The sequence below is a fragment of the Cibotium barometz genome, chromosome 11 (genome assembly GCF_041138505.1).
Source record: "Cibotium barometz isolate CiBa-2024 chromosome 11, ASM4113850v1, whole genome shotgun sequence".
Taxonomy (NCBI): domain Eukaryota; kingdom Viridiplantae; phylum Streptophyta; class Polypodiopsida; order Cyatheales; family Cibotiaceae; genus Cibotium; species Cibotium barometz.
The window spans coordinates 7748637-7766678 of record NC_141056.1 but is presented as its reverse complement, the minus strand read 5'-3'; the positions used below and the strand labels follow the sequence as shown (position 1 = coordinate 7766678).

Below are 18042 nucleotides of genomic sequence, written 5' to 3'. Positions count from 1 at the left end.
TCAAGAATGTGGATGTGTACATTGCTTGCCATCACGGAAGTGCATAAAGATTGGATTGAAGAAATCCAAGAGAAGTACATGCTGCATGAGGAGACTTCACAAATGATGCAGAAATTACAACTTGGTACTTGTGAAGAGTTACCTCATTTCCGATTGCAAAATGGACTCCTTTACTTCAAGGAGAAGGTGTATCTTGTACCTCATTCAGCTTTCAAGAAGAGGGTGTTGGATGAGATGCATGCTTCTCCCATGGCAGGACACTTGGGATTGTTTAAAACATATGATGCCATTAAATAGAGCTTTCATTGGAAAGGCCTTTGGAATGATGTAAAGGAGTATGTTGCCAAATGTATGCCTTGTCAACTTAATAAGGATCCCACACAAAAGCCCAGTGGTTTGCTTCAGCCTTTATCCATTCCGGAGAGTAAATGGACTCATATAGCAATGGATTTTATCACAAGTCTTCCTACCACCAAGAATGGGTGAGACATCATTAGCATTTATGTTGGGGTTGATCGCTGCAAGAAGAAGACCCACTCATCACATGGAGTAGACAACAAGGGTGTAGGTCACCATCTTAGAATCTCATGTGGGAGAAGCTCACCATGGAAGCTTGCTCAAGGCAAGAAGATAACCATATGGTCATGTATCAAAGATATCAAAAAGGTATACAAACTATCCCATAAGTGACTTATATAGTCACTTACTCCTAGCACCTTTCACACATGGCCTGCCCATAAACCCAAGTCTATGCCCCATATCATGTGCCTAGGCCCTCATCCCACATGTGCACATAACTTCCTACATTACAAACCTCCTACAATGATTTCGTCCTCGAAATTGAAGGGTGGTCGTGCGAAACAAACCAAAACTGACCCACAACATGTGGAGAGTCCATAGTAAGTGCCAATAGTACATGATCCTATATAAAAAGCTGAGTCGCCGCCAATATCAAATGGAAACCCTCAAATGTCAATGCACAAACAACATCAACATCAAAGGTCCTCGTAGCCTCCTGGATCAAATGAAAAACTCCATGGGCCAACTCCCAAGCTATAGAACATGATGTCGCCCAGGTCGAAAAGATGATGTAGCCATGCATCCTCAATCACACAGTCTCCTGGATCAAATGGAAGTCCAAAGAACCAGTGGTCCATATGCACACATGCATAACCACATGCACTGAAGGAAGCTCCATCCAATAATCTACCAAAATGATGATCCACATGACCGTCGAGATCAAATGAAAAATGTGAAGGGCCATCATCTATGATGAAGATAGTCATGTGCTCTCCATCAAAATTATACTCTAAATGGCACAAAGCACATCCAAAAAAAAATACCCCCACTGCATAAACCATCATCTCATGTTTGTCGGCATCCACAAAGTCCAAAGATACACACCTCATAGCTAACATCCGTATGGGCATAGGTGTGATCATCCGAATACGCATGCTCACTGTACATATGGAAATCTCCACCATCAAGCATAAAGCATGCATCATCATAATCATCCTCATCCTCATGATAGATGGTAGTACAATGATAATCTGGCAATCCCTCCATAGGTATGAGTCTCTCTATGTCATCCTCTATGCAATGAGCATAGCACATGTCAATGTCCCATGTACAAGGAGAGTCGCCATACACATCACGGAAACAGGAAGCATCTCCAGTAGGTGTGTGTAAGGCATCATTGTAATGCACAACACTCTGATAAATACATGTCAAATCATGATGTGCATAACCATCACATCATGTGTAATCTGCCCACGTGTCCAAGGTACAATCCTCAAAACCATCATAAGCATGATCCTCATCAACACTAGACTCCAATAAGGCATCCACACATGAAGCGGTCTCATAGAACTCACAATCATAAACTTTCCACTTCGAGCTCGGAAAGCATCATAAATTGGGTTCACAAATGTAGTCGACGGGCCATCCTTCAAAGCATCCATAAGTGAATCCCTAGTATGGCTGTCCACACCAATCAATGCATGTGTAACACCTACCATAGGTGGATCAAAAACAAAGCTGTCCACACTATGAGTATCACATATGTCCACATCATGAGCATCACACAAAGTAGATACACAACTATCCAATCTCTTGTGAACATAGGCAAAGAGGCTCATTCACACAATCATCAAGAAGCTATCAATTTTCAACCATCACAACGCTCATCATTGGCTCAATGGGCCGCTACATCAACACATATTCCAACATAGGAAAAATATCTATGTATGCCGGAACACAATCGGTACATGAGATAATGTCCAAAACTTCTTGTACTTGAGTGTATGGTTTTACAATCACTAACTTTTAAGAATTTTCAACAAGTGTGTTGATCCCAAGGATACCCTCAATGGACTCACAAAGACCCACATAATCATAATCCATGCAATGACCAAAAGGTTGAGTGAGTGGGTAACCTCTTTTATCCCTTTTGATATTCAAATCTTTCAACATGAGTTAAAGCATTCCATCCCCATTCAAGCATGAACTGTAGCCAAAATGGGTATCACCGACTCATTCATTTCTATCTTGCTTAGCTCAACAAACTTGCCCTTGTTTGATCCTTCGGGTATGCATGTAGACAAGTCCCATCAACACCATGATCTCATCAAGACCAATGTCCTCATCAATTTGCATAATACTTTGAGATACTTGCATGAAATCTGTCTGATCTTTGCACAAAACCCTCTATACTTTCCTTCTCTTTGATGTTGGGAACAACGAAGGAAAGGTACCAATCTCTCTCCATATAGCTAGATAGAGAGTCCTCATGTGAGAATACCATGCATCGATCTCTAAAGCACTTTTCCTCTTGGGTGGTCACAAAGTATTGCACATCATCATATACCAAATTCTGCCAATCCCAATTATAGTTGTGCATTTCCTTCAACCACCAAGATCTAGCTCTTCCTTTGAAATGAGAGGTCACTTTCTTCACTTTGGCAAGCATGAAAATAGGCATCTCAATTACAATCCAATCCTTGAGTCCCATGCAAGTGACTCCTTCACCATCGAATGCAAACAATCTTTGTGCAAATGGCTCTCCTCTTTTGAACCATAAACTACTCACTTAAGTAGATACCATATACTCAAGAAAAGCTTACACTTTCATTGATTTCAACAACCTTGTATGCAAAAGTCCATACATCATGGAAAATCTAAGCCTTACTTTTGCATCATAATGTTCCATAATCCTTATGTCTTCAAAAGTATATTGTCCTTTGTCTTGACTCTCATTGTTTTGAAAATGGAAAGTCTCCGGTTGGCCTTGCTTGAGAGAAACCTTGTCCTTGTACACCATATATGCTCGAAGAAGGTTGCTTGGTAAAATAATTGCTTCTTGCTCGTATGTCATCAAATTCCTCTTGCCAACGATCATGCAAACTATCTTGCAAAAGTGTCCTGTCATGATTACGCATCTGGCATCTTGATGAGGTGGTTGAACAACACCATTCCTTGATTCACTTCATCTCACTTTTGAAAGTGTTGAGAAGTTGATTTTGCGAGGTGAGCAATCGGTCTTGAAATTTGGATTGCTTGTCATTTAAAACTCTCCAATATTTTCCTCAGCATGCACATCATGTGATACATGTCGTTGGAGACAGGTGGTACTTCTTTAGCTTTAGAAGATTCTGCCCTTGCATAAGTGACATCATCATATACTCCTTTGCCCTTCGATGCCACTATGTCATTTAAAACTCTCCAATATTTTCCTCAGCATGCACATCATGTGATACATGTCGTTGGAGACAGGTGGTACTTCTTTAGCTTTAGAAGATTCTGCCCTTGCATAAGTGACATCATCATATACTCCTTTGCCCTTCGATGCCACTATGTCACAAGCATTCTTGCCTTTGCCCTCTCTATGCATTTTGTCATACATCAATCTATGTATCGGCATTGGCTCAACACATCTATGGATAGCTAATGATGCGTACTAACACAATATGCAAAAACAGAAAGTTTTTGGATAAGGCAGATACTCTATGTTTTAGGGTTTATGAAGTATTGCTGAAAATGGAAAGTTGACTATAAGATTGTTAGCATATTCATCCCCATATTCTGCCCATGTATTGTGCCCATATTTGATCCCTTTTATGGCCCTTGGTTGCGGGCTAGCCACCCTTATTTTCTCCTTATTTTTTCCTATTTCCTGGTATTTTTTCCAGGTCGGGTGATGCACCTTCAGTCGGCCAGCTCATTTTGTCCAGTCAGCCAGCCCCTCATGACCTATATATATGTGGGCTAGCCTCTTCACTTTTCAGTATTTTGGTCATCTTTTGTATCCCTCACTTATGAGAACTTTATGTCTCTTGCTTGGGATTGCTTTCATTGTAGTATATTCAGCTTATTAGCTTCATATATCTCTCTCTCTCTCTTGCACATCTCAGATCAGCACACACTGCGTTTTTTTCTCTCGAGGAGAGACGGAGTTACGGTGAGGATTGTCCTAGTTGCTGCCTTTCCCTCTTGCACCTTCTTACAGCATATTCCTAGGCCCTGTGTGGCTGTTTTTCTCTCTATATCAAATCAATGTTTTGCTTTCCCTCTTCTGGTGGCCTCAAGGTTGCAGGTACAGTAGAATGAAGCTTTTGCGCTTTTTTTGCTACATGAGGATTTTCGAGTGCTATCCAGCCTGTTAGGGCTACGTTTTCGTGGGAGGAAGGGACCTACATCAGCCTTTTCTAATTTGGACAGTTTTGAGCTTATGAGGTTTGGTCCTAATGATTGGATCACCAATGGCAGTTGCAGATTTTGCTCCCATAGCACCTTCTTGTTATTTTTTGGATGACACAGACAAGTTGGATGGCGATCACTTTCAATCATGGAAGTTGCCTCCATGGAGGATGTGTGTCGTTGGAGAAAGCCTGACAGACAGATCTATGGCTTTCTCCTCCTGAATTGTCAGGATTCGGTTCTTCGAGACTTCATCTATGCTCCTGATGACGCTTCTACTTTCTATGTGTGACAGTTGCTTTGTGACCTGTGCAGTGATGCCAGTGATCATCGGCAGATGGTTTCTGCTTCAAGGTGCTCTGCAGCCAGTGATATTGTGGACACTTCTTTTGGAGATGTTCCTACAGTGGAGGACAGTGGGCTAGCTTTGTCCACAGCTTCTGAGGGGGATTTGTCTCCTATTACTTCGCCTCCAACTCTTTCTTCGACAACCAGTGACCAAGATGAGTTGCTAGTCCCTTTGCCTTCTATGGAGGAGTCTACTTCTACGCTGTGTGATGCTATTGAGGAGGCTACAACTACGAATGCACATGTTTCCTTTTCTCTACGTGAGGAGTGATTCTATTGATGAGACCACTTGGCTCCATAGATCTACTTCTTCGATGTTGCAGGGTACTGGATCGGTTTGGAGATCGTGCTTACAGACTTGGTGGGGTTTTGGATTCAGTCATGTGTGTCCATGACCGTGCCTAGGGCACACTGGTGCTTCCAGGGCTTGAGGGATTGAGATTTGGATTTGGTTGGGCTTGTGGAGTCCCGACATCAGTTTTCAGAGGGGGCGGTTCAGTTCTTACATCTGGCGATGCCGACCTTTGAGGAGGGTGCTATTGTACAGTATTGGGCTACTCTTGGTACTGAGTTGAAGCAAATAGACTCTATTTCTTCTAAGGGTATTTTCTTCTTGGAGCTGCAAGCTTCTAGGGATTTCTTTGACAGTGTTCACATTTGGGTTTGGCACCATTATTTGGAGCAGCACGACGCAACCTACATGGTTGCTTTCTTCTAAAGGAGCGGTGTACCTGGCAGATGGTTCTTTTGCTTTTGTAGCTGAGTTGCTCAGGAGATTGCTTGTGGAGCATTCTTGGTACCTGTTGCTGCATTCTTGTCTTTGACAGAGGACGACTTCTTCGGCTTCTCAGAGTTTGTTCAGCATCTAGTGCTGAGAGGGGGGTGTTAGCATATTCATCCCCATATTCTGCCCATGTATTGTGCCCATATTTGATCCCTTTTATGGCCCTTAGTTGTGGGTTGGCCACCCTTATTTTCTCCTTATTTTTTCCTATTTTCCTAGTATTTTTCCCAAGTCGCATGATGCATCTTCAGTCGGCCAGCTCCTTTTGTCCAATCGACCAGCTCTTTTGTTCCAATCGGTCAGCCCCTCATGACCTATATATATAGGTGGGCTAGCCTCTTCGCTTTTCAGTAGTTTGGTCATCTTTTGTATCCCTCACTTATGAGGCCTTTATGTCTCTTGCTCAGGATTCCTTTCATTGCAGTATATTCAGCTTATTAGCTTCATCTCTCTCTCTCTCTCTCTCTCTCTCTCTCTCTCTCTCTCTCTCTCTCTCCCCGCCAGATCATGGAGTCCGCAGACCAGCACAGATTTGGCCAGTTCTTGCTAGAGACGACAGCTCCAGCTCACTGATTTCTTCCAGAGATCTATCCCAGTGCCTATTCTGACACAGGAGGGGGTTACACTTCAGCGCGCTACGGACCTCCGAGCCAGACGGAGACCAAGAGCACCAGGCTACCAGACTCCCAAACTACATCAAAGGAAGATCACAGAGATACAGAGGAGTAGGAGCGGCTAGCTCACTTACACTCACACCCGGAGATCATGCTTTGAGGTATTTTTGCCTCGCCATCGCCTATGTATCACATATTACACCCCCATTATGGTACTAGTTGGAGCTAGACAGATCTGCATTGCATTCTTGTATACCCTGCGCATATAGGTTGCATACTGAGCCTCTAGCAATAGTGCTCCATCCATCACACCCCCCCACTAGCTCAGTACTTTCATAGTTTATTTCATGTTCATTTTATCCTCTCTTTTTTTTGGACATCCAGAAGACATTGACAGTTGTACATTGATTTGTCTCCTAGGTCGAGTTTGGCCTCTAGTAGACGTTAATACAGCTAGCTTTCTCTCTCTCTCTCTCTTGCAGCACACTCTAGTGCTTATCTTGCTTCCGCTCTGTACACTCTTTCAAAGATGACCAAAACTTGACCGATTTTGATGATCTATCTTAGCATGTACTATCATTCCCCAAAGAGTTTGACCAAAGTCAAAGTGGAAGTCAACATTGTTTTGACTTTCATCAAAAAGTTAACTATGTCACTTTGACCTAGCAAATGAAATCGAAATCAGAGAGTTAAGGTCTTGATTGGTAGGTCTAATGAAGTACTAACAAGATATGTAAAGACACATACAACACAATCTAAGATTTATGACTGAATTAGGATTTGGTGATTTCTAGAAAACCCCTAATTTCACTCCCCAAACGATATCGGAATCAAGATCTTTAAAGCTTCATGCAAAGTACTTATGGAGTATTATAAGAGGGTGCAAAGCCCTAGGCAAGAACTAAAAACCCCTATGATTGAATTTAGGGTTTATGTTAACAAGTATGCAAGAAAATTTTTGAAAATTTTGGCATGACCTTTAAGCAATTTCGACCAAAACTCAATCCAAAATGTGGTCACAAATGATGCCCAAACATAGGCAATATACAAATACCAACAATTGCAATCTTTTTCTCCCTTTGTTCCTGCCATTGCCTTGCTCCAATTGCAATTACCAACAAAATCATTATCAATGCCACTTTGCTTGTGTCACTGCTTCTTCCAAATGCAATTACCCACAAGATGATTGTCGATGTAGCGCGTTAATGCTTGCCAAGCTCCTCCAACCCCTTTACCCAAGTTTAAAATCCAAGGGCAAAGGTTTAGACCAAGTCTTCATCGCCAAAAATACCTAATCCCTCACTGTACCACTTTACCAAGGCACTCATGGCACGGTGAGTTCAAGACACACTCTCCTTGGCCTCTTCTCCTTATTGCCAAGGTACCCTCACCACATATCTAGCTTTCTACTTATGCAAGAATCAAACAAAAGCTTAGAAACGGATGAGAGTGTAGATCACTTACAATTGAATACATGAACTCATGCTATACAAAACCATGGCATATATCATATGATTTCTCTTTTGGTCCATAACATGATCCATGTAATGTAGCTCTCCAATAGCCTCCTCAACATCAACCATATGCCCTTACCATGGTATCCATATAAGTAAAGACAATCCAATGAATAACCATCATGGCATAAGCATCAAGTATGTGTGTCCATTGACATCCCAACCATGTTAGAAGCTTTGAATATAATGAAGTTCAATCCCAACGGCATTTTGGTATCCAAGAATAGCATCAAAAAGCCAACAAATAGCATAAACCTCTTGCCAAATGTTCATGTAGGTCACATTTGACAATCCACATGGCCATGGATGCTTTCAAAATAGCATATGAGATTGCCCAAGCTTCATATAACCATGCATCTAAAGCATGAATTCACTCCAATGCCATGCTAATAGATCAATGTTTGGCAAAATGGTTCAAATGAAGGCATGGATGAGCATTAAGCCTTCAATAGCAAATCCCATAGATCATATGCAAGCTTAATGGCAATAGAAATTGATTAATGATGCAAGAAATTAGGGTTGGCAATTCACGGCCAAAATCGCCTCCAATACTCTCCATTGCAAGGCTTGTAATAAGCCATAACCTTACTTAAGCTTTACCCAAGCTTAATCTAGCTTGAATATAAGCCATAATGCTCCAAAACACCACGAGAAACGTGTGCAGTTAACTCTCCTTGGCTTCACAGCAAAAAATCGCCCAAAAAACTCCCATTACAAAGCTGATCAAGAGGCTTATGCTTGCTTAAGTCATTCGAAAGCTTAAGCAAGCTCCAATGTGAGCCACAAGTCCACCAAAGGAAGGAAAAATGCAGCCTCACAGGCAGAAAACTCCACGAAAATCACCATTGCTAGGTTCATTGTGAAGCTTTGATTCTTCTCATTCAAAACCCTAAACTATGGCCAACTCTTAGCCAAAGATTGAAGCCCAAAGCACTTCAAAAATCAAACAAGAACAGGAAAAGAGAAAAAACGTTTTGGATTAGTAAAAGTAATCATGATTAATAAAATTAATGACTTTCTTCCCCCAAATTTAGTCCTGCAATTTGAATTTTGGTGCGGCTCCCTCAAAATTAGGTCCACAGTAGTCCCATGGTCCCAAAAGCTTTAGAAATTAGATCAAGAAATGGAAATTAACCAATCAAGGTCACCATATCCATCTTCTTGATCAAGAAAATCAAGAAAATCAAGAAAGTTAAGAACATCAAGAAAATGCAAAAAATTCAAGAAAAATGGATCAAAACGAGAGCTCTGATACCACTGCAAGACCCACTCACAACAAGGGTATGGTCACCATCCTAGAATTTTATGTGTAAGAAGCTCACCATGGAAGCTTGCTCAAGGCAAGGGGATAACCATATGATCATGTATCAAAGATATCAAAAAGGTATACAAACTATCCCATAAGTGACTTATATAGTCACTTACTCCTAGGACCTTTTACACATAAACCGAAGTCTATGCCCCATATCATGTGCCTAGGCCCTCATCCCATATGTGCACATAATTTCCTACATTACAAATCGGTTGACTAAAGCTGTCCATTTTGTGCCTACAAAAGTGAGATACTCAGCATCTATAGTTGCACATCAATTCATGGAATGTGTGTTTCGGATGCATGGCATGCCGCAACAAATAGTAAGTGACCGGAATGTTAAATTCATGGACACATTTTGGCGTACATTGTTTGAGAGTATGGGTAGCTAATTTTCTTACTTTGTTTACAAATTTTAATGAAAAATCTATGGTTTTCTTGATTGAATTAAATTCAAATGCTATGCCTTTGATGAAAAGGCCACCCCCTTCTCTTCTTTACATTCCAACCCTTCTTTACATTCCAACCCTTCTTAATCCTAGAAAGATTACTAAACTTTGGACGTCATCCACTTTCTTATGACTGCATCCTTGGTAGACCATTCATGAGAGAATAAAAAATGATTCACGACTCGTTCACGATAGAAGTTCTGATGTGACTGAAGCTTTTTAAGGGTTCTTTTGAATGCAATGTGTGATCTCCAATGTCAACCATATCCTCAATTGTGACATGCATGTATGCTGGTAGAAACCTGTTGGGTGTTGGACTCACACACACAAACCTGCACATTAGGGTTAGGTGCAACGTAGAGAAGCTCACACACTCACACACACAAACCTGCACATTAGGGTTAGGTGCAACGTAGAGAAGCTCACACACAGAAATGAGAGAGAGAGAGAGAGAGAGAGAGCCAAAAGTGTGGTATCCACAAAATGCAAGTCAACTCTTGCATGTGTGCCACATCCATATAATATAGAAGTACAAAATATTATATGTTAGAGTGTCCTTTCACACTTGATGTCCAAGGGGAAAAACCACATGGGAAAAAGTACCCTTGGTTAAGCCCTGTTCACACATAGCACTACCATAAGTGAGCATATGCCTACAAATCCCCCCTGTAGTGGAAGTGTGAACCTGTACAAGGTAGTAGATCACTCTCTGTATGAGAGTAAGCCCAAAGCTTTGCGGAAAGCTTCAAACTTTTCTCGAGGTAAAGCCTTTGTGAAAAGATCTGCAACATTATCCTGTGTAGGGCAATAAGATAAACTGATCTCCCCTGCATGTAGCCTTTCTCTGACATAGTGATAATGAATCTCTATGTGCTTGGTACGTGCATGAAATACTGGATTTCGTGCCACGGCCATAGCACTTTGGCTATCAGTGAGAATGGTGGTGGATGTCTGCTGACACTCACGAAGATCAGCCAATAGTCTCCTCAACCATACACAATCTACTGTAGCTGTAAAGACTGCCCTGTACTCAACCTCACAAGTAGATGTAGCAACAGTGGGTTGCTTTTTACTCAACCAGGATATGCATGAACTCCCAAGAAAAAAACAATTCCCATTGGTGGATTGCCTGGTATCATAATCACCAGCCCAATCTGAATCACTGTATGCATAAAGCTGCAAGCTGCCCCCCTGGGATAGAACAAACCAAGATCCAGGGCACCCTTAAGATATCGAAAAATGCGTTTGATTGCTTGCCAATGCTTTGTGCCTGGGCTGTGCATGAATTTGCTCAACAAAGACACCCCAAAAGATATGTCTGGCCTCGTGTTACACAAGTAAATGAGGCATCCCACTGCCTGGCTGTAAATGCCGGCCTCAAAAGGCTCTCCAATATCATGCATAGTAAGCCGTACACCAGGTTCTACCGGAGTAGAAATGGGCTTACATTCATCCATGTGAAACCTTTTTAGCAAACTTTTTATGTACTTAGTTTGCTGCATAACAATGCCATCATCTGTATGCATAAACTGTATGCCGAGATAGTAGTGTAAAGGCCCCAAATCTAACATATCAAATTCAGCTTTCAAATCAGATTTGAAATCTGAAATTTGTGCTTTGCTAGTACCTGTAATGAGCATGTCATCTACATACAAGATGACTATGAGAATATCGGCATCGGTTTTCTTCACATACAATGTGCTTTCAGCTGGACTATTCTCATAACCTTGGCTGGTTAGATGAGCATGTATCTTATCATACCAAGCTCGTGGAGCTTGCTTTAACCCATACAATGCTTTGTGCAACCTGCATACTTTATGTTCCTCACCAGGAACTACAAAACCAATGGGCTGATTTACATATACTTCCTCCTGTAAATCCCCATTTAAGAATGCAGTTTTGATATCCAATTGATGCACTTTCCATCCTTTATGGGCAGCCAATGCAATCACTGATCTTATTGTGGTCATTCTCGAAGTAGGAGCAAAAGTCTCTTCATAATCTATTCCCTTTTTCTGGGAGTAGCCTTTAGCCACAAGTCTTGCTTTGTACCTGTCAATAGTACCATCAGACTTTCTTTTGACTTTGTACACCCACTTTGTTCCAATTACATGCTTGCCTTTAGGCAATTCCACAAGATCCCATGTATTGTTCTTCATGATAGAAGAAATTTCAGCTTGCATAGCTTGCAACCAATGCTCATTCTCATGTGCTGCTTCATAAGAAGAAGGCTCTTCTGAATCAAAGAGACCACCCATTGCGAATGCAGACTCCCCACGATGTACATTCAAAGCATGGCTGGAACTAGCCCTTGTTCTACCTGTGAGTGGAGCTGCAAGTTTGCTTTCTTGCAAAGTTTTCAGCAACCATCTTGGCACTGACTTGGCTGTGTCTATGGCTGTTTTCTCTTCCCTGACAAGATCTTCCACTTCTTCCATAGAAGGGGGCTGAATACCTGGCTGGTCCACATGTTCTACATGTGGATTTTCTTGTGTAGGGGCTGGCTGATCTGAATCCCCCCTAATTGCAATGGGTAAAAGTCCATCAAACATGCCCTGTATGCCTGTATCATTGCTTTTATACAACCTGGCCATGGGCTGTTCTGAATTTTCAGCAAATACCACATCTCTACTAACAAAAATCCTTCGTGTAGTTGGATTATAAAGACGGTATCCTTTGCTCTCATTGCTGTAGCCCACAAAAATGCATTTAATTGCTTTGTCGTCAAGCTTTGTTCGGAGTTGTTCTGGCACATGTGCATATACCAAACACCCAAATGTACGCATATAATCCACTGTTGGCTTTCGGCTATACCAAGCCTCAAATGGTGTTATGGTTTTCAAAGCTTTTGTTGGACACCTGTTTAACACATGAGCTGCACACATTATAGCTTCCATCCAAAATTTGTGAGGCAACTTTTGTGCTTTCACCATGCATCTTGCCATCTCCATGAGAGATCTATTTTTCCTTTCAGCTACACCATTCTGCTGCGGTGTATAAGGCACAGTACATCGGTGTTTGATGACCTTTTGAAGCATATAATCCTTGAATGCATTTGACATGTATTCTCCACCTCTATCTGAGCGGAGTGTTTGGACTTTACATGCACACATATTTTCAGCCATTGCTACAAAGTGTCGAAAGCATGTAAACACATCTGCTCTCGCTTTCAAAGGGTAAGCAGTAGTCATCAATGAATGTGACAAAGTAAAGATGCCCCCCTATGGATGGTGTCCGCATTGGACCACATACATCACTATGTATGAGCTGTAATTTACTTTCAGCTCTAACAGCTCCATCTTTGGGGAATGGTTTCCGTTGCATCTTTCCCAAAATACACCCCTCACATACATGTCTTGGCGGAGACTCAAGAGGCGGCATATTATCAACCATATGATGCTTCTGCAAAGCATCAAACTCTGAAAATTTACATGCCCAAAACGAGCATGCCATAGCTCTGCATCATGCATAGCAGGAGTGTGGGCAGCAACTGTATTTACATCATAAGTGCGCTTGTCATAGCTGTCCAGCTTATACAAGCCTTTGTATCGTGTTCCAGAAGCTCTTTGCTTTACCCTTATCCTTGGCTGTAAATGCCTTTTCTCCACCACGGTTGCTCGATAAGTTTGCTCTTGTTTGCTCTTCCTGCAAGAGTAAACCCACGAGCTCTTCAAAAGTGACGAGATCACCACCTCCTCTCATTGAGAGGTTGAGAGAGGTGTGAAAGCCCAAGTAGGAAGGCGGTAAAGAATGAAGAGTGTTGGTGACCATCTGTCTGTCTGGGATAACCTCATCAATGTTTAGCAATTGTTCCTGCAAATCTTTCACTTTGGTGATATGATCTGCCATGGAGTCACCCTCATCCATAGAAAGAAGATCCAATTGCCTCTTCAAGTAGGCAACTCTTGCCTCGTTGCGTACCTGATACATTGCTTCCAATGTGTCCCATGCAAGCTTCGATGTCTTGCATGAACGAATGTGCGGAACAATAGTCCTTTTCACTGAAAGGGCTATCAATGACATGGCCTGTGCATCTCTAGAGTCCCATCTCTTCTGCTCTTGTGTGGGAGCAGGATCTACATCAGGAGCTCTTTGAGCACCTCCCCTTTGAGGCGTGGCTGGCTGTATGGTAAGTGGGCGTGTGTCATCACCACACACGATGCCCCAAAGCCCTTTGGCTACCAGCAAATTACGGATCATGAAACTCCAGAGGGAGTAATTAGATCCATCCAGCTTGTCCTCCTGGGTGAGCACACCAAATACATCTGTAGCATTTTGTGCCATGTCAACAAAATATATCTGCAAGCAAACCAAGCACCAATGTGCACTGCCAGGCAACCAAATGTCCTGTGCAAATGTATGCCTGCAAACCAAAGCAAGTGTAAACCTGCACCAAATTGTCCAATTACACACAATGTGTATACATACGCGACAAATCGCAGCTGTAATGCCCAATTACATGCTCCAATCAGAAAATCCCCAATTTGTATGCACTCCAATCGCTTCAATGTGCATCTAATTGGCCAATTTTCACAAAAGCCCCAAATTTCTACAAATGTAAGAGGTTCAATTTGCCAATGTTGACCTCAATTTTGAAAACCCCCAAATTTTTGCAAATGAGAGAGGTTCAATTTGCTGATTTTGACCTCAATTTCAAAAACCCCCAAATTGCAGGCAAAGCAACATGCCCAATTTTTTTTCAATTTGTCTTGAAATTGAGAAATCCCCCAAATTGCACCTGTAATTTTCCTGTGAATTTGACTTGCACAGAAGTGTCTGCTAAATCTGCATATGACCTGCACTGGAATGGTTGCAGAATATTGTATTTGTATTTGACCCAAAATGTGCACAGAGAAATACCTTCCTGCAAGGGCAGCAGGGTTGGAGCAGACAGTCGAATAGAGGGAGCCAGCAGGCTGGCCAAGTCGTTGCAGAACAAATGTTGGAGGGAGTCGTTGCAGTGTTGGGTGTAGTAGGGAGTCGTTGCAGAGGACGGATGCGTGCTCTAGGCGGTGGCGGACCAGCAGAAACGGGCGCTGGACGCTGGTGTCGGGGGAGCAGATGGCTTGGGCAGCCGACGGGCCAGTCGTAGGCGAGAGAATAGCAGACGGGCGCTGGCTAGGTGAGCAGGCGTGCTGGAGCCGGCTAGGCGAGCTGGAGTCGCTAGCGATGAGGTAGGCGAAGGCGGCGAACAAAGGCCATGAGGCAATCGTGGGCTAGCGCTGGGAGCGAACAGAGGGCGCCTGGAGTCGCCGGCGTAGGACGACCGGAGCAGGAACGGCAACGGGTGCCGGTGGGGACAGAGCAGACGGAACAGCAGAACAGACGAGGCCAGGCCAGAGCGGGAGGTATGGACTGTCGACATGGCAGAGACGGCCTCGACGGAACGGTGGGCCGGCGGCTGCTGTCACGGAGCGGAGGCGAACCTGGGCGTTGACGGAACTGGACACCGGTCGGAAGTGGAGGATCCGCCCGCGAGCTGGGCGGCGGCGGCGGGCTCCCCACTAGTGCCGCCCGATTCTGGTGGCTGGACGGAGAAGCACCGACAGAACCAGACAATCCGGCGACGGAAAAACACAGCGTCGACGGAAAAACGCAGGCGATGGACGGAACGCCTGTTTTCGACGGAAATTCGCAGGGTTTTTTTCAGCTGCAGTTTTCCAAGGCCAGCTCCCAGCTCTGATACCAAATGTTGGGTGTTGGACTCACACACTCACACACACAAACCTGCACATTAGGGTTAGGTGCAACGTAGAGAAGCTCACACACAGAAATGAGAGAGAGAGAGAGAGAGAGAGCCAAAAGTGTGGTATCCACAAAATGCAAGTCAACTCTTGCATGTGTGCCACATCCATATAATATAGAAGTACAAAATATTATATGTTAGAGTGTCCTTTCACACTTGATGTCCAAGGGGAAAAACCACATGGGAAAAAGTGCCCTTGGTTAAGCCCTGTTCACACATAGCACTACCATAAGTGAGCATATGCCTACAAAACCTTAGGCGATGATAATATAACATCATGCCTCTGTCACTTGGTCCTTGATTCATGTTGAATTGCAGCTGATCAGCACCATATCCATCATATTTTTCTTTGGGTTGATCTATGAGGACCACAAGCAGTTTCAGGAATCGAACACTGGCTACAATTGCCAGGTCTGAAATACGGCGCCATGCATGTATCCAATTGAGCATTTTCTTTCTTGTATCTTTAAATGTTACTGGCATGAATACGGGGAAGTTGTAGTAGACATGTGAATCTCTTTGCTTTACCTCTTGAAACTCTAGTGGTGTCCACCTTCTCTTCAATGGCATGTACAAAGGATCTACTCTCTGTGTTGGTGGTGCACACATATATTGATGGCTATATTCTAGAATTGTAAGGTACTCTTTCCTCCAATACGGTTGTATACCAAAATCCTCCAATTTGGGGTTAGCATCATCTGTGACAATTGTTGTATAACCCCTTCTTGTGTTGACTGGATTAGCCTTCCTCCACTTGCAGAAGCAGTGAACTAATCATAAATGTAACAAATCTGATTTCTAGTAGATCTACTAAGTGAGGGTTTGCCAGCTTTGTATGTTGTGCTCCATTGGACCATAACGTGCCCTCTTCAGCCAAAGGCAGTAGCTCTTCCAATTCTGGTCTTGGTACTCGGAGAGGGTATGGTACATACGATTGCTTTGTTGGTGTGACATCTGAGTAAGCTTCGGGTAGAATCCGTCGAGCAGGTTCAACGGGTGTTATTTGCATTAACACCTTGAACATGAGCTTTGGCTTGAGTAGAGGATTCCCGGCTCTTATTAAACCTACGTACTCTTAGCAGACAAGGACTCAAGAATAGAATCATCAGTAAATGGCCCAATTGTATCTTGTGGTAGAGTGTGACTGACCTCTTGAGTTGGTCGTGGTAGAGACAAGTCAGGTGCCGGCAACTCCTCGGGGGTGAGAGTGCTAGTGGAAAATTCTAAGGATTGAGAAGGAAGAGTAGAAAATATACGGTCAGCTTGAGATTTGTTAGTAGGCGGAGCACTTGGAGCTTGAGACTTACTTGAAGCATTATTGCTATGAGACGCAAAATGCTTGGGATGATGGGTTGCATTTGGCTGAGTTTACCTACAATAGCACTTACCATGCGAGCATTGGAATGTCGCCTTTTGAGGCTATGTATGGGTATAAGGTACATGTGCCAATTGTAGCATTCAAGAATGACAATGTGAATCCCAACGCAAGGAATGAAGTGAAAAGAATGCAAGCTATTTTGCAAACATGCAAAGTAAACATCAAGAAGTCTCAAGAGAAGATGAAGCATTATGAAGATGCACATCGAAGACCATTGGAATTCAAGGAGGGAGATTATGTATTCTTGAGGATTCCCAAATCACATTATGGTTCTCTCAAGGGCAACACTAATACAAAGCTTGCACACCGTTTCTATGGTCCATACAAGGTGGTGACAAGGGTTGGTGAAGTAGCCTATCAATTGCTACTTCCATCTACTACAAGAATTCATAATGTGTTTCATACGTTTCATTTGAAGACATATGTTGGGCCAGAAGTGCAAGTCTTGGATGAGCTACCTCCTATGTTTGCGGATGGTATGGTGGAGTATATTCCCGACAGAGTGTTGGGCATGAGGAAAAGGGTACTTCGAAATCGTTCTTTGCACGAATACCTTGTTAAATGGAAGGGATTACCTCAAGATGAAGCTACATGGCAACCCGCCCACATATTGGATAGATATGAGCACTTGTTGAATGTCTCCGATGGGGAGAATTGAGCCGTGTAACACATAGTTACCGCGGAACGGGAACGTTCCGGGAACGTCGGATGCTAGAACGGGAGCGGATCGGGAATGTCACGGAACGCCACGTCATATGACATGTCAGCATATGACACAAAAAAATGTAACTTTTTGTATACGGATAGCCAAATATGCTTCATAATATTTGCTCCCCCAAGACATGAACATACATTTCTGCAAGCCCCCAAAAAAAAAAAAAAAAATTCGGAACGTTTCGGGACGTTCCGGGAACGTGCCTTCGCCCGGAACGGCGTTCCGGCGTTCCAGGAAGGCGGAACGACGTTCCGTGGTAACTATGGTGTAACAGTGTATGCTTGCTGTAATTTTCTAAGATTCACTGTTTGGAGGCTAATATGATGCTCAATTGGAATGCTATTGATATATGCACTTCATGAAGAGTGTGTATCGCATGTTTTTTTTTGTTTTTCAAGCTGGGGTCTCTGAGACTCTAGCAGAGAAACGCTTTTGTCATAAGCTTCGTCGTCTCGGTCGTTGTGTATCGCATGATGCTATGTTTTCG

General features: G+C 43.0%; 1 protein-coding gene across 4 annotated transcripts in view; it reads right to left on the bottom strand.

Moving 5' to 3' along the window:
• LOC147633708 (fimbrin-5-like) overlaps positions 1-18042 on the bottom strand; it is a 69987-nt gene that overhangs the window by 15680 nt on the left and 36265 nt on the right. The gene's annotated exons all lie outside the window — the stretch shown is intronic.